Source organism: Podarcis melisellensis, assembly GCF_964234715.1.
Source record: "Podarcis melisellensis genome assembly, chromosome: 10".
Lineage (NCBI taxonomy): Eukaryota > Metazoa > Chordata > Lepidosauria > Squamata > Lacertidae > Podarcis > Podarcis melisellensis.
The window spans coordinates 13,084,290-13,107,385 of record NC_138542.1 but is presented as its reverse complement, the minus strand read 5'-3'; the positions used below and the strand labels follow the sequence as shown (position 1 = coordinate 13,107,385).

The following is a 23,096-nucleotide window of genomic DNA, read 5'->3' as shown; positions in this document are numbered from 1 at the left end:
CTTCTTGGTAGTGGCACCCGCCCTGTGGAACGCCTTCCCATCACATGTCAAAGAAATAAACAACTATCTGACTTTTAGAAGACATCTGAAGGCAACCCTCCCAGATGGGTGGAGTATAAATAATTTATTATTATTATTATTATTATTATTATTATTATTATTATTCATCCCAGTTTGCTGCAGTGACTCAGCCAAATGACTCAGCACAGCAGCCCACCATGCTGTTCACCGGTGGCAGTGGGATATCCCCCTTTACACTGATTTTTTAACTAAGCTCTAAATTCTTAAAGGCGTGGGTATCACAATGTAAACAAGTAAAGTATGTAAACAATAGTAATCTCTGCCTGTTTTCATCCAACCAATGAAAGCAAGCGAGCACAGAGTAGGTTTTAAAGCGCTTCGAGAAGATACTTTGAGCCCAAGCTTTGACAAATTGTCAGGGAGCGAATGATTTTCTTTCTACTCTCATTGTACAAACTTATTACACAGTCAGAATCATCAAGAGAGCATTCCCAGACAGTCTTCAAAAGTGTGACACTGTGTTGCAGACACCTCTGCCTCTTGTTATTTTTGAAATAGCAATATGCTAGGATTTGGAAGTATCCCTCCCCCTTGCTATGTTCTTTTCCTCTCACTGCTGTTTATCATTTGGATTTCATTCCGTCTGACAGCCGAGTGTCCTCATCTACCATTTCATTTAATGATTACTGCATATATTCACTTTGTTTTTCTCTACTTTAGACAAGTAAACCTTTGGTATGCAAGTACCAACAAGAGCTTACCACAATCATGGTTCATGTGGCCGCTGTAATAATTAAAGGGGTCTTGTCCATTTCTTAAACCTTTTGAAGCACACACAAAGGAATCAGTTCGTGTAGTGGTTAGAGAGTTTGACTACAGCTGTGAAGACCTAGGATCCAACCCTATGCAGCACACTGGATGATCTTGCACCAGTAACTATCTCCTGGGGCTTGTCCACACCTCTGCCTCACCATTTTCCCCATGGAAAACCAGTGGCTTACCACATAATCGAACCAAATGGCTTCCTCTTTGTTCTGACTGAGTGGTCAAGAGCATGTTTTCCAGGGGAAAGCTGCAGGGCAAATCAGAAACTGTGCCTAAAAAACATGAGACAAGTGGGAAACTGCTTGGACCCATGGTTTCTAGGCATGGGACGAGTGGAAGTGTGGAAGTCTAACTTACCACACAGGGGACAGTGTGAGGAGGACAGAACAATATACTTTGCTCTGAGTTCTTTGGATAAAAAAAGTATGGCAAAGTAAACTGATATGCTGCCCTCTAGATGTTCCTGGACTTCAGTTCCTACCAGCATCATCCAGTAGGGTCAATTGTCAGGAATGATGGCAGCTGTAGTTCATCAACACTGGGAAAGCACCATGTTGGCTACTACTGAGGTATGGAATAAAAATAGACTAGCTAAATAAAAGTAGACACTCCCTTGTGGTTTGGAGTTGGACCAACAGTTAGGTGCAGCTGAATATAATGGATATATTCACTGCTACAAAGCACGGATACCCATATGTGGTGTCAAGGAAAACTTCACTGCCTTCTATTATCCCTGAAGGGCAAACCCAGGCACAGTGAGGCGGGTGGCTACCATCCAGCAGCACCAGCCAGATGTTTCCAATGGCTTCTGCCTGGCAAATTCATCCCTTACTTCAGCCTACCAACTTCCACTGGCTTTCACCCAAGAGCATCCACCAGTTCATTCATTTTCCTTGTGTCAGAAGGGCGAACTCCACCACCCACTGAATGCATAATTCCCAAGCCCGCTGCATCTGGAGGATGACATATGCCTTCTGAATGCATCCAGAATACTTTACCAAGTCAATCAGTTGGGCTACAAGTCCCAGAATTCCTATTGGGACATCAGTAGTGTCATTTCTTCCATAAATAAGGTAAAGGTAAAGGTAAAGGGACCCCTGACCATCAGGTCCAGTCGCAGATGACTTTGGGGTTGTGGTGTTCATCTCGCTTTACTGGCTGAGGGAGCCAGCGTACAGCTTCCAGGTCATGTGGCCAGCATGACTAAGCCGCTTCTGGCGAACCAGAGCAGCGCACGGAAACACTGTTTACCTTCCCGCCAGAGCGGTACCTATTTATCTACTTGCACTGGTGTGCTTTTGAACTGCTAGGTTGGCAGGAGCAGGGACCGTGCAATGGGAGCTCACCCCGTTGCGGCGATTCAAACCACCGACTTTCTGATTGGCAAACCCTAGGCTCTGTGGTTTAACCCACAGCGCCACCTGCATCCCTAAACGCCAAAGGATAAATGGGCATAAATCTGACATCAGGAATTCTAAAACAGAGAAATCAATAGGAGAACACTTCAATCTCCCAGGACATTCTATACAAGATCTTAAAGTAGCTGTCTTACTGCAAAAGAATTTTAGAAATACACTTGAAAGAGAAGTTGCTGAATTACAACTCATTACCAAACTAAAAACTATGGAGAGACCTTGTCTGAATAGCGATATTGGATTCATGTCCCATTATACATACTGAAGCTAATTTTGGTCATCTATCCCTTTAAAAATCCCTTGCCCTTCCCTGTGGAACCAACTGCCGTAACAGCCATCAACAGTTATAAGGTTGAAGTGACATCTGTTTCAGAGTAATGATGAAATTTGTATTACACACAAAAGTTCATACCTTGAAAGCTTATACTTAGTTAATCTTAAAGGTACCACTGGAATTATTAAAAAATATTTTTTTCAATTTTCATCTTGTTATTTATTATGAATGGATCCAGACAGATACCATTTGCCTTGACCACATTCAAAACCTCCCATTCACACACCGACACCGACCAAATTACTTACTGGCTGCTCTTGATTCATTCATATACAAGACCCAACTTCAGTCCACAAATATCCACACAGCTTCTCTCAGTAGGCTTTCAAACATGAATTTCAACCAGCTTACATTTACAAACATCAGCTTTATGGCATCCACTGGCATTCAAATGCAAACAATACAACTTCTACTCACCAACATCAGCCGGGTTCCTTCAGGTCTACCGCCCAAAATCCATCAACTTCTAACCATGGATGTCAGCCACCTGCAAACCCCGATCCCAGTTAGCAAGTGGACTTGTCTTCTCCTTGCTCCACAGCATCCCACTGCTGGATGATCATCTCCTTCCATCTGTCAGTTCACCTCCATGTGAGAGGAGACCTCCCTATGCTGAATGGCACAGCAGTTGCCCACTGTGATCTCCTTGGCTTTCCTCTTGGCGCACCTTTACATCAGTTTACATCACCTTTACTCAGTTGCTATGGGCCTTTGTGATGTCACAAGCAACCCACAGCCAATGGCAGCAGCTGGGGAGGCATCATTATCATCATCACCACCATCTCCTCAGGCCCCACAATGGTGGGTGCAGCTCAGCAGTGATTTGTGTGTGTTTTTATTTAAAAGATGCCTAGCACACCCCTAACTTGTATTGATCATCGCTGTCAATGTTTTCCCTTTTTTAAGGGAAATTCCCTTATTCCAAATAGGATTCCTCGCAAGAAAAGTTGACAGCTATGGACAGCAAGGGAACGCCACTCCACAATCCAAGAGGGTTGTGCCATTTTTGGTCCAATGGCTGCGCTCCTTTGTGTCAATGTTCCAGAGCCACACACCAGTGTTGATGGCCAGAAGCAAAAAGAGAAAGGAGGGACAAATGTGACCCTTACCTTTGTACAGTGAACTCCAATTCAGAGGTTTCTACTTCACCACCCTCTCTAATCATCCAGTTAAGCAAGACCACTCACCTTTTCCAATGGGCGGTATTGCAGCCGGGCGCCTGGGACCCAATACTGATCTGTCGCAGGGGTGGAGATTGACACCCTCTTCATGTGTTGCCCTGGCTGCATCACCAGCACTGGCCAATCAGTGCTGGTAATGGGCATGGGAAATTTAACCACGGCATGGCCAGGCTGCAAGAAGCATAATCACGGTGCAAGAAGCATAATCACAGTGCACTATCCAAGCAAAAGCAGCCGAGGAAGGTGTGGAACATGGCTGGTGAGGCAATTAGCCTGCAAAGAGTTCTGGGAGGCACTTTGGCTAGAGATTCCACATCCCAATGCTTTTGCCTGGTTGTACACAGAGCAGACCCATGGAATTGTGGGAATGGTGCTTCCAAAATACTATGCAAAAGATTGGTGCTGTAGCATAGAATCCTGTGATGTCATACGCCTGAGGCAGTTTGCTTCAGTTCAGTTATCAACTGTTGTGTGAGTTTCAACTGTTAGAGCAGCAAAAATGTTGTGTTATTCTGCCATCTGCCTCAGTCAGTCTGTAAATATGAGTCGGCCTCAGGTACAAATTCACGTAAATATGTTTCAGTAACATATTACATGCCTGTCTTGTACAAGAGGGAGTACACCAAGTAATAGTCTGTTATTTTAAAACTTTAAAACAAAGTGTGTTGCATAGTTGTTGTTGTTGTTTTCTCTCAGAGGGAGAAAGATAACTATTTAAAAGGGTCAAACAACCCAGGGCAACTTCTGCACAACCCTGTAAAGTATAATAACCGCAGGAAACAAGAGGCTGAGATTAAGGAGGAGGTAGCAGACAGGCAATGTCACCACTTCCCTCCTGCCCAGACTGGCTGTGAGAAGGCAAACAGAGCCTGGCGCTAAGGGTAGACTTAGATTGGTGGGGCAGTGCCCCCTTAGCTAATAACCCTCTTAGCTAATAGACCAGCCTGCACTGTTAGAACTTAACCCATAACTAAGACTAAGCATGTGCATGTGAAACAACCAAGTATTGATTCTCTATTTATCCCTTTCTCTGTTGTTTGCCCTGCACTGAATTTTAGATTGTAAGCTCCCTGGGACAGAGATGTCTCTTCCTGTGCTCTATAAAGAGCCAAGCATTCTGATAGTAACAAATAAACAGCAACAGCCGCTCATGCTCTGTGTTATTGGAAGGCTGGTCTGATTCTATTTGCCAAGAACTATCCAGAAAGAGAAGATGCTTCCTTGTGAGACATTCCTGAAAAATTTAATATGATTAATTATCGGAGGAAAACCCAATAACATCTGATATGACAGAATGCTGGCTAATTAGCAAAATGGGGAAAGCCTACATATAAAGTTAGATCTAGTAAATATGGCTTCTTAAAAAAAGACTTCTTAAAGAAGGAGGAGGGAAGGCAGATGGCGCAAGCTAATAGAATATTTAACATTGGGCAAGATCCCATGAGTGCCTTTGCTGTGCCATATATACAGCACCACTGAAGGACTTCATGAAACTCTCTAGGAAAGGGTAATTTTAAGATGGTGACAGCCTAAAACTGGAGGGTAGGGAGAGAGAGAGCGAACTATGCCTCTGTGGTAGAAAGGCTGCCAAAACACATCATTTTCAGAGCAAAATTGCGACGTTCTATGGGAATTGTCATGACAACATCTGGCTGGCTTCTTAGCAATATCAATGTGTGGCAGCAAATAGCAAGCCTGAGCTCTCAAAAAGCAATTGTGACAAGATCTACAATGATTTGCCCATTGGTACACTATAGACACGTTATGAACAGTCAGCATGCTGCACATTCAGAAAAGAATTTGCCCCAGAATATATTTTTTTCAAGTTTCTTAGAAGAGATCTTTTTTAAAAAACCACTAAAACTATTTAAAGCTTTTTTATAAAAAAAGCAGAACTAAACCCATCCTCCCAGTATGCTTAAGATAAGCAGAGTTTACCGATCCAAATGAATATAGCAAATTCCTAATTGTCAAATTGAAGTTGTTGGTAGAGAAAAGACAGCCTGAGATGGAAGGGGCTATAATGTATCTTGCAACTCAGACCCCCTGGGCTGCCTGATATTTGAAGAACTTGTAGATTCCAGTGATATGCCAAGCGGAAAACAAACCTCAGTTTATTCCCCGTGAGAATCTTCTATTTGACTGGAATAAAGCTTTGTGGTTACAGTTCTTATTTAATGTATTTATATTCCGCCTTGCAACGTTTTCAAAACATCATTATAAAATATAAAGTAATGAATACAAATCAGCTAAAAACAATAGTTAAGATACAATAAAGCATCGTTAGAGCCAGAATTAAAATACCAATTACCATGATCATCTAGTTGTCAACATTGTCTGCACCTAGTTTTCAATGGCCTGTCTTGCCTTATCAGAGGTTCCATCATCTTCTTGTCTTAGCTGGTGGTTAGGAACTGGGGAAAAAAATATATTTTCATATATTTTCATTTATTTATAAAGAATGCTGGATGTCTTTTCCCACCGGATATGTGACTAAGACTACAAGTCCCAGAATTCCTATTGGGACATCAGTAGTGTCATTTCTTCCACAAATAAGGTAAAGGTAAAGGTAAAGGGACTCCTGACCATTAAGTCCAGTCGCAGACGACTCTGGGGTTGCAGCGCTCATCTTGCTTTATTGGCCGAGTGAGCTGGCATTTGTCTGCAGACAGCTTCCAGGTCATGTGGCCAGCATGACAAAGCTGCTTCTGGCGAACCAGAGCAACACACGGAAACACCGTTTACCTTCCTGCCGGAGCGCTACCTATTTATCTACTTGCACTTTGATGTGCTTTCAAACTGCTAGGTTGACAGGAGCAGGGACCGAGCAACAGGAGCTCACCCCGTTGCAGGGATTCGAACTGCCGACATTCTGATCGGCAAGCCCTAGGTTCTGTGGTTTAGACCACAGGGCCACCCGCGTCCCCCTTCTTCCATAAATAAAAGGCCCTATAAGAAGAAGCTGTGCTGGGGCAATTGCAGATATTGATATTATGTAGCTTGGAGCAACTGGATGCATTAAAAGGGACTCTTTTTGGAATGAAGTATTGTATTCAGAAACTTTACTTGCAGAATTTTCTTCAATACAGAACATAGATCTCAAAGATACATCCAAATAGTGCCATACAATATCTTGCATTGTCCTGCACAGGCTCAGCATCTTAGAAATAAAAGATAATTCCAAACAGACCTATAAGCAATGGTCTCTTTCCTCACAACCTCCATTTTGCCTGGATCTGTATTCACTCACTGGTCATTTACACATCCTTAGTCCCCAGAGCCTGAGAACAAAAACAAGATGGTGAATTTGCAATTCAGTACCTGTGTCACCAGATCTAAGGTTAAACACTCACATGCTAGCTAGCAGAAAACAACAATAGTTAATTATCACCCCATCAAGGAGTTCAGAGACCACTTAGTATACTTCAGTGTAAATTCCCCACTTTAAAGCCTTCAATAATACACATTTAGGCATTCACCATTTCAGTGCCAGTTAAATAATTAACAGGGGCTCTGGGAATGCTCACACCACTTTCCAAGTCACAATGGTAAATTACGTACTTACTTTAAGGGCCCAGAAGGGGGGAAGAGGCAGAGGTCAGTCCTCCTTGATCTCTGTGCCGTCAAACAATATGCAAGCCATTGCAGAAAGCTTTTGCAAGGAGGCTTCATCATTGAGAGCACTCAACAAAGCACTCACCAAAACCCAACCCATTTATGAGTCTGAATAGCAAATATTTTTGCATAATGTGGGCAACAGATGAAGAACAGAGTCTCTATGGCAGGTGTGGAGGACCTTTGGCCCTCCAGTGCTGATGAAATCCAACAAGGGGTGATGGCCCTGCAACAACCCCAGGGTTCTTCTTCCTTGCCCTATGGCATAAAATAACAGAACGCTTCCCCAATCTTCTAGCTTCAGTTTAAATAAACATAACCTTTCTCATATATGTCTAAACTGCTTGGACTTTGTCTAGAAGGCTGGAAAAGTCAGCAGAATAATCCAGTCATAATGATACCTGTGAGTGACAAAAACAAGAGGAAACTCTCCTCATCTAGCCTAGCTATCTGCATGAATTCCCAAAATTTGCATTTAGACAAAAGGACTCTTATTTAACAACTACTCAGGGAGGCAGAAGAGGTACAGAGTTTTCAGACTAGCTATAGTAAGGCTTCAAGGACATTATAGGCATTTAGCTCTTTCGCTGGTTGGAAGAGAACAGCTTGAGGGAAAGGTAATGTGATTTTGAGAGGAAACTTGGCTAGAAGCAGAAAGGTTAAGCACCCTCTATATTCTGTAGCTTTGTGCATTTGGTTTTCATTAAGTGGGGGGGATATGTTGGGTCAGAGTTGCATTTTGATGTAAAAAAATGACAGGACTATGGCATCTAATTGTTTTGCAGAAGTTGGAATTTCTGGTGTTTTGCTTGGAATTCTGTAGCATATACTTTGGGGAAATCCAATATCCTGTAATAGCACCTTCTCATAATCCCATTACTAACTTTTTAAATTATTTAAATAAACACAGGGAGCTTCCAAACCAGGCAAACAGATACAAACAGATCTCTCACACTCCAACTCCCTCTACAAATTGCTCAGTACAGTGATACCTCGGGTTATAGACGCTTCAGGTTACAGACGCTTCAGGTTACAGACTCTGCTAAACCAGAAATAGTACCTCGGGTTAAGAACTTTGCTGCAGGATGAGAACAGAAATTGTGCAGTGGCCGCGCAGCAGGCCCCATTAGCTAAAGTGGTACCACAGGTTAAGAACAGTTTCAGGTTAAGAACGGACCTTCAGAACAAATTAAGTCCTTAACTGAAAGCCAGTATGGTGTAGTGGTTAAGACTTGTAATCTGGGGAACCGGATTCGCATCTCCGCTCCTCCACATGCAGTTGCTGGGTGACCTTGGGCTGGTCACACTTCTTTGAAGTCTCTCAGCCCCACTCACCTCACAGAGTGTTTGTTGTGGGGGAGGAAGGGAAAGGAGAATGTTAGCCGCTTTGAGACTCCTTCGGGTAGTGATAAAGCAGGATATCAAATCCAAACTCCTTAACCTGAGGTACTACTGTATTTGAGTCAAAAATGTATCTCTTTGGTGCTCATAAGGGACTCCAGATGAATTTAGGCCAATTTGTGTCTGTTTGAAAGCCACATGCTAGCCTTAATTATCCTCTTTCAGAATTAACTCTTCACTTGCTAAGGTTTATGGCCAATCGTTTGCTATCACTTCATGTCATCTAAATTTAATGTCGTGTTTTCCAATCTTTTAAGAGATGCATTGCCTGAAAGCCTATAAGACGTTTATTCCACATTATATCTAGAACTGAAAACGAGATGGAATTCAAATATCCATTACATCCTGAAACAATTTCATTACCAATGAAGTAAACTCACATCTACCTATAAGCTTATATTTCAGCTACAAAATGGGAATTTTGATTGATAATAGCTGCTGCATTATGGCAAGAATGGATTCGTTTTTACTTGAACTAAGACAGTGCTCTATTTTTTTAGGATATCTTTAGCACATTTGAAGAGGATGATGAGATTGAAATTGCATGTGGTGATATGGGCGGGGGGGTTATATGAAATTATTCTATATCAGTTGTTTCTTAAGTCTTGAAAAGGTAAAAAATGTGATTTTATCAATGCATTCATAATACTATCATAGTACTTATACTTTGGACTGCATTATGTTCTTATCTCAGATACAAATAATTTTTATATTGTTGTATGTTGCTAGAGAATACCAGCGATTGTGTTTCATACAGTTCTTATTCAGAAATGACTTTGGACACCAATTATTTATGATTTGCACCTCTTGTCTCATTTAGTTATACTAAGGCTGCACTCCTAACCATAACTTCTCAGATCTTACTGAATTCGATTAGGTTTACTAGTGGAATTAAGACTGCAACCAACAACAAACAAAGGAAGACTTTTTCTCAAAGAAGCAGATTATAGGCCACAGATGGGTGGAGGTTTTCAAATACAGTGGTACCTCGGTTTAAGAACAGTCCTGTTTACGAATGATTTGGTTTACAAACTCCTCAAAACCAGAGGTAGTTTCCTGGTTTCAAACTTTACCTCAGTCTAAGAACAGAATCTGAATGGTGAAAGGGCACCGGCGACAGCAGGCCTCATTAAGGAAAGCGTACCTCGGTTTAAGAATGGTTTCAGTTTAAGAACATACTTCCAGAACGGATTAAGTTCGTAAACCGAAGTACCACTGTAAATGCCATTGGAAACCCAATGAAGAAACTGGTCTCTTTCACACTTTTCATTCCTCTGTCTTATGCCTACTGTGTGAGAGCTTTCAGTTTGATTGTACAACTGTGGACTAAGCACAGATACCAGTTGAGTTATAGTATTGTGAAGGCTGGTCTTCAGGTGCAACTGAACATTAGCATGGCCTGTGCTGAGCTTCTGACTTCTTGAAACAACAGCTGGGATCTTCCAAAATAGCAAGAAGCCAGCTCAAATACAAATTTAAAAGGAAGGAAGTTGAGGTCGCGCCAACCCACCTTTAAGATAAAATATCACATTTAATGTCAAGTATTTCATAGAATCATAGAATCATAGGGTTGAAAGAGACCACAAGGGCCATCGCGTCCAACCCCCTGCCAAGCAGGAAACACCATCAGAGCACTCCTGACATATGGTTGTCAAGCCTCTGCTTAAAGACCTCCAAAGAAGGAGACTCCACCACACTCCTTGGCAGCAAATTCCACTGTCGAACAGCTCTTACTGTCAGGAAGTTCTTCCTAATGTTTAAGTGGAATCTTCTTTCTTGTAGTTTGGATCCATTGCTCTGTGTCCACTTCTCTGGAGCAGCAGAAAACAATCTTTCTCCCTCCTCTATGTGACATCCTTTTATATATTTGAACATGGCTATCATATCACCCCTGAACCTCCTCTTCTCCAGGCTAAACATGCCCATCTCCCTTAGCCGTTCCTCATAAGGCATCGTTTCCAGGCCTTTGACCATTTTGGTTGCCCTCCTCTGGACACGTTCCAGTTTGTCAGTGTCCTTCTTGAACTGTGGTGCCCAGAACTGGACACAGTACTCCAAGTGAGGTCTGACCAGAGCAGAATACAGTGGCATTATTACTTCCCTTGATCTAGATGTTATACTCCTATTGACACATGAACTGAAATGGAGGCATTCGGGAACCGAGGTTCCACCGTAACACGATCATTCTGAGACTGAGTTTGTGTTCTGTTGCTGTAACCAAGGGGTGGAGGCATTCACTATTCTAATCAACACTTGCTAGTAATCATTTTGATACTATTGTCTCTGGAGGTTCTGTGCTGGTCCCATCAAGGATTATTTTGGCAACGTGAAAGCACTCTTTGTACTAGAAGTTCAAGGGTATTGCAAAACATAATGCCTAATTAAAAGCCAGCCTTTCATCTTCCATCTTGGAGCCAGTTTGTCCATTTCCTCAGCTTCTTCTTTCATACCCCTTTGTGTTCCTATCATCATCATTATTATAATCAGGTTTCATTACCAACATATGCTATAACAAACTAATTCATGGCATAAACAGTAAAACGAAAAGAAAAACCATGTTGCTCATTAACCTTAATGACCCTGGGTCTATAGGATTATCAGCTGATAGTATTAGATAGATGCAGTGCCAAGTTCACATCAGTGCAAAGACAACAGGAAAACATTATTTTAATGGAATTTTAATTGATGCTTAATTGTGTAATGAAATTGTGCATGGCAACCGATGGAAGCATTATCCTCCCTTTAAAGTTGATTCAAGTGCATGTGCTAAATTGATTTTCCAATGTCCCACTGCTGTCGTTGATCAGAAAAGTCACAAAGGCTGCCTGAGCGCAGGTAAAATTGTACGGCATGAACATTTTTCTTCTGGGCTGGTGCTTTAGGATAGCAATGATGAAGAGTTGAATGCATTCCAAGCCAGCTGGATTTCACTGTGCAAATATAAAATCTAAGCAACTCCATTTGACATATACTTAACAACAAGCTCCCACCCCAGGCAGCTAAGAAAGAAGGCTGTGAAAAATTACAATACTAGTGAACTGGCATTTTGAAAATAATTTACAGGCCACAGACGGAGAAAGAAAATACCAGGAGGAGGCACCTATGGTAAAATGACTGCTGTTTTATAAAAAGGATAAGAAATTGGTGTTAGGATCTTAGGGAAGGTGATATATTTGTAACAAATCAACGATGCCGTTGTAAGGCTGGTTCCACAGCATGCTACACCATCAGTTTCAGCTTCAATGAAAATTTCTAGGCAAGACAGTATCTCCACAATCGGAGACATCACCCAGGACCACTAAAGTCACCCAACAGGTATAAGTAGTACCAGCATATAAACCACCAATCCTAAAGTACAGCGATCATATGCAAGAAATTAAGGAAGGGCATTGTAGATGTTTATAAAAGTAAGCATTCTGGGCACTAGGAGAAAATATTCTTCTTCACCAGGCCTTTGGCTGATTAATATTCTACAGACTTTTAGATGTGTCTATGGAGAGAGCGGGTTATTGTTTTGCTGTTTTGTTTTACTCAGTGCTTTTTTTCTTTTAAAAAGTTTAGGGGTACTCCCATTTTGCTACTCATATTGAAATACTGCCCCTCAGTGAGGCCAAACCTAGATTCACAAAATGTTTATGGGTATGCGTCCCCCTAGAAAAAGCACAGGTTTTACTTATTTACTTGATTTTATCTTATATTTTATTCTGTGAACTGCCCTGACATCTTATGATTATAATGAATATAATGAATGAATGAATGAATGAATGAACTAGATATAGACCCGGGTTTCCCAAACTTGGGTCTCCACCTGTTGTTGGACTACAAATCCCATCATCTCTAGCTAGCAACATCAGTGGTCAGGGGTGGTGGGAGTTGTGGTCCAAAAACATCTGGAGATCCAAGTTTGGGAAACCCTTACAGGCTAACGTTTATTGGTAATATATTCAGGAAAAATCAGAAATACTTTTTCACAGAACCCATCAGTAATGTATGGAATCTTCTACCCTGGAATGTGGTAATAGCTACTGGCTTGCTTGGCCTTGAAAGACAAATTTGTAGATGCTACTGCTACTGGCCTTGAAAGACAAATTTGTAGGTGCTATTGCTACTGGTATCTTTTAATCATAACTGTTAAGTGGAGCCCACTTCTTCAGAAGTTCTATGCTACCGAATATAGGTTTCTGCAGAGCAAAAGCACACACTGCATTTGTGAGTTTCTTGGGGACAACTGGTTGGTCACTTTGGAGACTACTAGGATGAAGGTCCAAGGTGGTACCCAGAACCATCGTTATCTACACAATAGTCTTCAACCTGTTCAGAACTGGGTCACATGGTTTAATCCAAACATATATTTTGGGACCCATTTATTATTTTGTTTGACTGTATATTTGTATCATGATAGCACTGTTGTTGTAGGCCAACCAAGTACTGATTCCAGATCCACCAATTGAAAACCAAAGATCTGTACAAAGGTGGTAGACCTGAAGCAGCACACAAGCTCTTTAATTATAGCTTGTGTTATATTTGCATACCAGACCCTCCAAGTGTCCCTAATTTCCATGGACAGTTCTAGATTTACAGAAGCTGTATCGGTTTCTGATTTGATTTCGGAATGTCCTGCTTTTCCTTAGGACATCCCTATTTTCATCAGAGAAATGTTGGAGGGTATGGAGTTATGCAACCCCCAAGTCATGGAGATAAGTAACTATACAAATTTTTAGAAGACATATGAAGGCAGACGTGTGTGTTATGTTTTTATATATTTTGGAAGCCACCCAGAGTGATTGGGACAACCCAGTCAGATGGGTGGGATATAAATAATAAAATGATTATGATTATTGAATAGGATGTCCCTATTTCCATTGGAAAAAATGTTGGAAGGCATGGTATACTCTGTCGGTAAACTTGGGTTTGCTGCTGTGTCATGTGTGAAGGAACCCAATATAGTTTTAGTTCACACTAGAAATAATTATTTTGTAAAGACTGAAGCATGTCCCACTGACTTCAATGGGACTTACTCCCATGGAAGTGTGCATGGGAGACTTCTAATATGCTTCTGTTTGTAAAGCAATACATTTTGCTTTATGACACATAACTGGGTTTGTGGCATTCAGCTGCTGCAATCACGTCTCAGAGGGAGTGCCTAACTGCTCTGCCTTTTGGTACAGGTGTCAAATAGTGATTACAAACGCAGACAAAAAGCTCTACCTGGATTAAGCCTGTGTGTATTCATAACACATTGTTTTGATCCTCAGCGTCAACAAAACGTAGTTATAATGAAAAGTGCTGCTGGTGGCAGCATTACTCCAGATTAAGGTCTGCAAGCCAAGTGGAAACTTTTAATGAGTCATAATTTGCATGTTTATCATAATGTGCACCAGTGGCATTTGCACTTTCAAACTGCCTATGTTTACATCTGATTATTATTTTTTGCTAGATAGCTTAGTTGCTGCTGATGCAGGCTAGAATCTTGAAGTTGCTCTTGAGAGCCATAATGGGACATCCGAGATTGGGATCAGAGGTGAGGGAGGCTTCTGTCAAGCCATGATGCTCCACTTAAATCAGGACACTTGGAGGGTATGGAATGTTAATTATCATTTTTTTTTCTCAACTCCCCACAGCTCTGATGTCTTAGTCTGGCTTCTGGAAGTATGTCTGTGGCATGGGAGGAAGAGGAGGCTCAAGCCGGTGTCGCGTCTCCCAAAGTGCAACCTTCCGCTAGACTGCTGGTCCATGCAGCATCTCCTTATTGGGATTCTATTCCACCTTTTGCTGCAAACATGGGATTGTTGCGTGTCACATGTCTGTTTACATTCCAGCACAGATTGCTGGCGTAAGCGGAACTTCCGCTCTGTATAGCTTTTTTTTTTTTTTAATTAATATTTATTGAAATTTTAAAGGTTACAGAAAGAAAAAACAAAAAAAAGCAAAAACAATACAACACATCACAATAAAGAAAAAAACAAAAATGAGAAAAAGAGAGAAAAAACAAGAAAAAATAAAATCCATTAAAAAAGCAAAAATGAAGAATACAGCGCATCTTCCCATAACTTATCTTTCATTAGCTTACTTCCTTGACCTCCTCACACCTCCCTTTTTTGTATTCTAATTCAATTATCTGTTTCAGCAAATCTTTTCAATTTTTTCAAATTTTTGTCCTGTAATTTATCTTAGTATAATGTATCTTTACTTTCCCTCCTTTCACCAATTAACAGTCAGTTTTCCCCAAATCCTTTATAACATTTCTGCTAAAGCCACATAACGTCATTCCAACATCCTACTAACATTCATTAATTTTGCAATGTTTCTGTAAATAGTCTTTAAATTTCTTCCAATCTTCCTCCACCAACTCTTCTCCCTGGTCTTGGATTCTGCCAGTCATTTCCGCCAGTTCCATGTAGTCCATCACCTTCATCTCCCATTCTTCCCAGGTGGATAGATCTTGTGTCTTCCAGTACTTTGCAATAAGTATTCTTGCTGCTGTTGTAGCATACATAAAGAAAATTCTATCCTTCTTTGACACCAATTGGCCGACCATGCCCAGGAGAAAGGCTCTGGTTTCTTCAGAAAGGTATATTTAAATACCTTTTTCATTTCATTATAGATCATCTCCCAGAAAGTCTTAATCCTTGGGCATGTCCACCAAAGGTGAAAGAATGTACCTTCAGTCTCTTTACATTTCCAACATTTATTATCGGGCAAATGGTAAATTTTTGTAAGCTTGACTGGTGTCATGTACCACCTGTATATCATTTTCATTATATTCTCTCTTAAGGCATTACATGCCGTGAACTTCATACCTGTGGTCCATAACTGTTTCCAGTCAGCCATCATAATGTTATGTCCAACATCTTGTGCCCATTTAATCATAGCAGATTTCACCGTTTCATCCTGAGTATTCCATTTCAACAGCAAGTTATACATTTTTGACAGATTCTTAATTTTAGGATCTAGCAGTTCTGTTTCCAATTTTGATTTTTCCACCTGGAGGCCAATTTTTTTGTCCCAATTATATGCCTCCATTATCTGGTAATAATAAAGCCAATCTCGCACTCTATTTTTTAATTTTTCAAAACTCTGCAGTTTTAATCTGTCTCCCTCTTGTTCCAAAATTTCCCAATATTTCGGCCATTTGGCCTCCATATTGAGCTTTTTCTGAGCCTTCGCTTCCATTGTATAGCTTTTGTTTTTAGCTATCTCTCCGAGAAGACGGCAAGGAGCTTAGTATGTATCTACAGCCTCAAGCCTCTTCTGTTGCACAGTATACACTGCTGAGAAAAGTGTGCTGAAGTCTGCAAGCTTGAGTGGCTGTTGTACGTCAGAGCAAGAGGTCGATGAATCTCCACAGCAGCAAGGCTGAGAGGGAGATGTTTCAGCTGGGGCCGAGCCAGCTGGCCTTTTGACCACCTTACGCCGACACTCCCATCACTGCTCAGCTCAGTGCAACCTCGCCACACTTATCCGTGTGGCATCTCCCAATGCTGCTCAGGATGTGCTGGTTCCACGGTGTCTCCCAATGCTCTCCTGAGACCATGGAGGAGAGGAAGGACAACAGACAAAGGTAGGAGGGGGATGGAGGGAGCGGGGCAAGCAGGTGAGGAAAGGGTCAGCAACAGAAAGGAGGTGAGCGATGGCATCATCAGGAGGGCGGGTGGGTATGACTTTCACCTTTGGCTTCAAATTTGCTCCAAGTCAAACAGTAAGAAAAAACTGAATTAAGCAGCCAGTGAACACACACACATACACAGCCCTCTGAAATTGTGTTTGTGATGGAACCTCAGCAGATTGGGTGACTTCCCATATTAAACTCTGTGACTGCACTGAATTTGCAGGGAAAACAAATCGATATAATACTCCTTATAATGACTATGCTTTTTTTGTGTAAGTCAACAAATCTCCTATTAATTAACCAGTGATTAAAGTCAGCTTGTGAAAATTAATCACAGCCTGGAAAAGCCATTTGTCCATGTGTGCTTCATTACGGCGGTGTTTGCCCTTCAGGCAAGAAAGCAGCAAGTAAATGCCACAGAATGAGCAGATTAAACTGTAGCTACACTGATCTGTTTGCCAGAGATTCCAATTCTTCCCCTCCTAGCTTATGGGTTCTATGAAGTGTGTCTGTTAAGCTTGTGCTATGAACTAAATGAACATTCACTGCCGTTTTGCAAGAGCGTGGCAACTTAATCCGCCAAATGCATGCTTTGGGTGTTTAACAAAAGAATAATAGCATGCATCCAAGTTCAAGTGTGTGACATTATTGAAACCAGGACATCTGATAAACACAGTAAAATCTTGCAAATTACGACCCAATTTATTTAGATCCATTTTTGAACTTTAAAAAACACTTTGGTCAATAACTTACTAGCACATTTCTTTTTTTATTCACACCATTCTGCACTCAGGCTCAATGCAATTTACAGAGCATAAGCAAAAATCAAGATTTTATCTTAAAAACCGCAATGTTACAATTATTACTATTCCCCCTAGAATAACACACACAAGTCCCATCCAACTTGCATCTTAGTCAGGGTGAAGAGAAACAGCTCATGCACTCCAAATTCTAGGAAAGAGTCTACTTAAAGTTCTGCAAAACGATTGCTTAAAGTGCTAAAGTGTTGCTGTACATGTTTATGAAAGCATGATACCATTTTTCAAGGACTGCACCGTTTCAGAATGTGGGACAAGAGGTGGCAGCTGCTGTTTTGGACACACTGCTCACAGGGACCGGAATTATATGTACTCTGTCTATGGTGGAACAAGACTGAAATGAGTTACAGTCATAAATCGGCATACAGATGCTTCAGGTTGTGTTTTCTCGGGTTACGGATTGCTGAAACCCGGAAGTACCGGAACGGGTTACTTCTGGGTTTTGGATGTTGTGCAAGCACAGAAGCGCTAAATAGTGCTTTGCGCATGCACAGAAGCACCAAATCACAACCCGCGTGTACACAGACACGCCACTACAGGTTGTGAACGCTGTGGGTTGCAAATGTGCATCCCACATGGATCATGTTCGCAACCCGAGCATCCACTGTACTGGAATTAGAGGTGGGTCCAGTCTTATCCCAGAGGCTTCTGAGATCATAGAATCATACAGTTGTAGAGTTGGAAGAGACCACCTTTGTGGTAATCTCATCCAAGCCCCTGCAATGAGAGATACTTTGCCCAACATGGGGCTCAAACCCATGACAAATGAGCTACAATAGATGAAGAAAGGAAGAGTGAAATTAGGATTGGAGGATGTCTGCCTTGAGGTGCACATCTCGTTAAAAAACCTAAAGCTTTCCTACTAGGTATTACAGGATTGGATATACCAAGACCGCAAAAAGACTTATATGAATATGCAACAAATACTATTAGCAAAACATTAGTAAGAAGAAGGTGTCCCAGCTAAAGAATATTGGCAAGTGAAATTAATGGAGTATGCTGAAATGGCAAAATTGACTTTGAAATTAAGAGGAAGAGATGGCAATGAATTGAAAGAAGATTGAAAGGACTTTATTGCATAGATACAGAAGCAATGTACACAGGTTAACACATTAGCAGGATTTTAAGAATACTTGTTTTGACCAAACTGCGGGAGGCAGTGGAAGACAGGAGTGCCTGGCGTGCTCTGGTCCAAGGGTCACGAAGTGTCGGACACGACTAAAAGACTAAACAACAACAACAAGAATACTTGTAAAGACCTTATGACTGGACAAGAAGTAATTTTAATGATTTTATAATTCAAAATGGACATGTGGTATAATGATAAACAAGGGGACTGGGGAAGGGAATAATAATTATTATTATTATTATTATTATTATTATTATTATTATTATTATTATTTATATCCCGCCCATCGGGCTGAGTTTCCCCAGCCACTCTGGGCGGCTTCCAATCAAGAGTTAAAAACAATACAGCATTAAATATCAAAAACTTCCCTAAACAGTGCTGCCTTCAGATGTCTTTTAAAAAGAAGATAGCTGCTTATTTCCTTCACATCTGAAGGGAGGGTGTTCCACATGGTGGAATAGGGGGAAGTCATCTCTATTTTTTCTATGTTTGAATATGTATTTTTATTTTTGGGAAATTAATAAAATAATATTTAAAAGGTGCATATCCCCTGTCCTAAATTTCTCCCAAACACACCCATCATCGGAGGCAGATATATGCACCTTATTCTGCTCTTCTTATTCATATTTGGACTATCCAAGTAACTACCTATGAGCAGATTGCAGCAGGTGGTGCTAAATGCCCATTTTCTCCACAGTATTTAGTTGCTAACCACTTCTCTCAAAACCTGAGAAGCAAACCACCCAGTGAAAGAAACCATCAGAAAATAACAAAAGAATCCCTTTTTGGTACTCCTGGTCTTTCCATGTCTTTCCTGATTGATGTGCTCTATCTCTGGTGGGTTAGCAAGGTCCCATTCTATCCTCACAACTGTCCATTCCATCTGTCACCTCTTACAAGTGCATTAAACCTCTAATAGGGTTCCTGGACCTATGGAACCCCTTTGGCTCAATAAAATAGCTTTTATTTAATAACAGATCACCGATTATAGATAATTTAATAAAGGAGGTATCCCAAAAGTGCAAAAGGAAGGTGTGTGGAACTTGCGGGGTGTTTTGTAAAGAAGACAGACAGAGATAGATGGATAGGGACAATTGTAGGCAGGCCCTCGGGTCGGCTAGAGAATAGGTAAACTAATCACGAAGAGCCACAGGGTACCAGAATGTCAGCCAACAGAGCAAAAGGACTTCTGGATGCCAGAGGTTTTAATCTCGTTTTCTCCACTTGTGAACTTGTTGATTTCTTCCTTTCCTCAAAAAAGAGAGTATGCTTTCTTGTTGCAGAAAGCTGATCCCTAGTATACACTTATCACTACCAGTAAAAGAGCAAAGCATTGTGTGATTTCTTTATTTTTTTGCAGTAGAGCAATGCATAAATAAGTGGTAAACCATGTGAAATTTTTATTTATTTATTTATTTATTTATTTTAAATAATATTTTTTTAAAAAAATTCCAATCAAACCAAATTATATATTCCAAATTACACAAATTGTCCAATAATCAAGCAAATCTCAATGTTATGCCTAATTATAAAAAAATGCTATTTTTTAGCTGACTTCCCATGCTTCAAGATCGGAGGGAATCCTAATCATCTCATATTTCTACTGCATTTCAAAATATTACAATAATTCCCTTAATACATTCCTATGTTAATCCTTCATTATTTTCAACAGCCTCTGTGTTCATTCTGCAAGTGAGTTTAAGTCCAAATAAAATGTTTCTGTGTGGATTTTATGTCTTTACTCTTCTTCTATATAGTTTAAACCATGTGAAATTTAGCATGTCCAGACAGCCTGCAGAATTGTAAGTGCTCCAAGTTCTAATACTACATAAGAGGAGGAAGGAACACAGCTCATAGCTTCTTTTGCTTCCTGCTCTGATGTCATAGAGGTGCTGGATAGCATAGAGGTGCAACCACGAACCAAGGAAGAACTGGAATTTTAGCGCAGGATTTAACTTCCTTCCGCAGGGCCTGTAAGACAGAGCTATTCTGCCTGGCTTTCAATTTGAACGTAGCCTGATCTTTTATTCACTTTCCTCCCCTCCCCCTCCCCTCCCCCTCCCCCTTTATATGAAGATTACCGGCTCTGGGATCCCACAGCTAATTCTCCCCTGGTCTCCTCACTGGCCCAAATAGGATTAATTTAGCCAGCTAGCCCTGGTGATCATCTAATGTTTATTGGATGGATTTTCCTCCTGAATTGATTTTTGAATTCTGAATTTATTGTTATTCATGTTTTATACTGTATTTTATGTTTTGTTGTTGTTGTTGTTGCATCGATTAAGTGTTTTAAATTTGTTGTTAGCTGCCCTGAGCCTGGTTTTCTGAACGGGGAAGGGCAGGGTATAAATAAAAAAATATTATTATTATTAATGAGCAACTTGCAAAAAGTAAAATCATGTAACTCACAGAGAGCCAGAGAGCAATAAAGCTTAAACTGCTAGAGATGAGGCAGTGATGGAACCAAACTTGCTTCTTTTACACGTGAATTCTATGGTGGCATACCTAAAAACACATCCATGCAATATTAAAACAATAAAAATCAAAACAAAATAATCAAACCAGAATAATACTGCTGACCTATTAATCCAGCTGTAACAATACTGTAACATTAAAAAGCTTGGGCAGACAAAAATGTCTTACCTGCCAATAAAAGCAGTACAGCAGTATCAGTGTTAACACAAAACGGCTTAGTATAAAATTCAGATAGCAACAGCAGTAGCTTCTAAGACCCTAAAGAGGAAAGACCCAGTGTGCTTCTGCTGCCTTTGGGTGTGTTCGTTGGTGCCTGGAAAGAAATGGACTGGAAAGAAAGGAACATATAGAGACTGTGACTAAGTTCTGCTAAACCAGAAGCTTCTGATAAAGTTGGATATAATGGAAACAGATAGTTTTAGAGCCCACCTGGTATAGTGGTTAGAGTGTTAGACTAGGACCTCAGACACCAGTGGAGTTCAAATCCCCATTGATGACCTTTTACTATATAGCTGTTGACCTTGAGTCAGTCATTATCTCTCAGAACTAACATACAACACTGGGTTACTATAAGAACAGGGTGGAGAGAGGGAGATCTCTGTATGCCACTTGCAGATCCTTGGAGGAAAGATGATATACAAACCTAATAATAAATAGCTAGGATGCTAGGATCTCCCTGCTTATTTAACTTATATGCAGAATTCATCATGCGAAAGACTGGGCTGGATGAATCCCTAGCCGGAATTAAGATTGCCGGAAGAAATATTAACAACCTCAGATATGCAGATGACACAACCTTGATGGCAGAAAGTGAGGAGGAATTAAAGAACCTTTTATTAAGGGTGAAAGAGGAGAGCGCAAAATATGGTCTGAAGCTCAACATCAAAATACGAAGATCATGGCCACTGGTCCCATCACCTCCTGGCAAATAGAAGGGGAAGAAATGGAGGCAGTGAGAGATTTTACTTTCTTGGGCTCCATGAGGATTGCAGATGGTGACAGCAGCCACGAAATTAAGAGACGCCTGCTTCTTGGGAGAAAATCAATGACAAACCTAGACAGCATCTTAAAAAGCAGAGACATCACCTTGCCAACAAAGGTCCGTATAGTAAAAGCTATGGTTTTCCCAGTAGTGATGTATGGAAGTGAGAGCTGGGCCATAAAGAAGGCTGATCGCCGAAGAATTGATGCTTTTCAATTATGGTGCTGGAGGAGACTCTGGAGAGTCCCATGGACTGCAAGAAGATCAAACCTCTCCATTCTGAAGGAAATCAGCCCTGAGTGCTCACTGGAAGGACAGATCCTGAAGCTGAGGCTCCAATACTTTGGCCACCTCATGAGAAGAGAAGACTCCCTGGAAAAGACCCTGATGTTGGGAAAGATGGAGGGCACAAGGAGAAGGGGACAACAGAGGATGAGATGGTTGGACAGTGTTCTCAAAGCTACCAGCATGAGTTTGACCAAACTGCGGGAGTCAGTGGAAGACAGAAGTGGCTGGCGTGCTCTGGTCCATGGGGTCGCGAAGAGTCGGACACGACTGAACGAGTAAACAACAACAAGGACGCCCAAATGCAAGTGAGGAGAGGGCTACTGTACATTTAATTATTCCCTCCCACCTCCACCAAATGGATAATATTTCTCACACCATAGGGCTGCCAGGCTAAGAGAAGCTATCCCTCCTGAAAGTCTGTCTTCTACATAACAATTAGGTACCTATGCCCCTGTCCTCATTTATATCTGTTCACCTCACACATGGGCATCAATCATATCTTAAATATTTCACCATTTGTTTCCTCTCTCAATTTGAGTCTCTCAGACCACCTCATTTTCAGGGTGAGCGGCGCGCAGAAAATTGGACGCACTGATAAAAGTGCTAAATTAATTACAATGCAAAGGTCAGGATGAATTTTCATCCTTAATGAGTCATTGGATTCTGTTTAATGATTTTTTTCAAAAGAAAGGAATGCTGACAAAAATTCTTTGCTGCCCTGAAAAGCAGGCAGCCACAAGACTAGAGAAATTTAAAGAAAAGGGGTGAGTTAGCTGCTTGTAAACCTGACGATGATGGAAAGCATTGCGGTGGAGTGGGCCTCGTTAATTTTCAGTGACTTGAAGCTGAACCCGGGGGATAGAAAGTTTTAGATCCCCATGTCTGGTAGTTAGAAGGACTGCAAACAACTACCGTATTTTTTGCTCTATAAGACTCACTTTTTCCCTCCTAAAAAGTAAGGGGAAATTTGTGTGCGTCTTATGGACTGCGCAGCTATCCCAGA

General features: G+C 41.1%; 1 long non-coding RNA gene across 1 annotated transcript; it reads left to right on the top strand.

The window, feature by feature from the left end:
- The first annotated feature begins 4,090 nt into the window (after positions 1-4,090).
- On the top strand, positions 4,091-14,656 carry LOC309379747. The gene is made up of 3 exons (XR_014172631.1): positions 4,091-4,332; positions 14,230-14,313; positions 14,414-14,656. It is a non-coding gene; the product is annotated as an uncharacterized lncRNA (long non-coding RNA).
- The last annotated feature ends 8,440 nt before the right edge of the window (positions 14,657-23,096 follow it).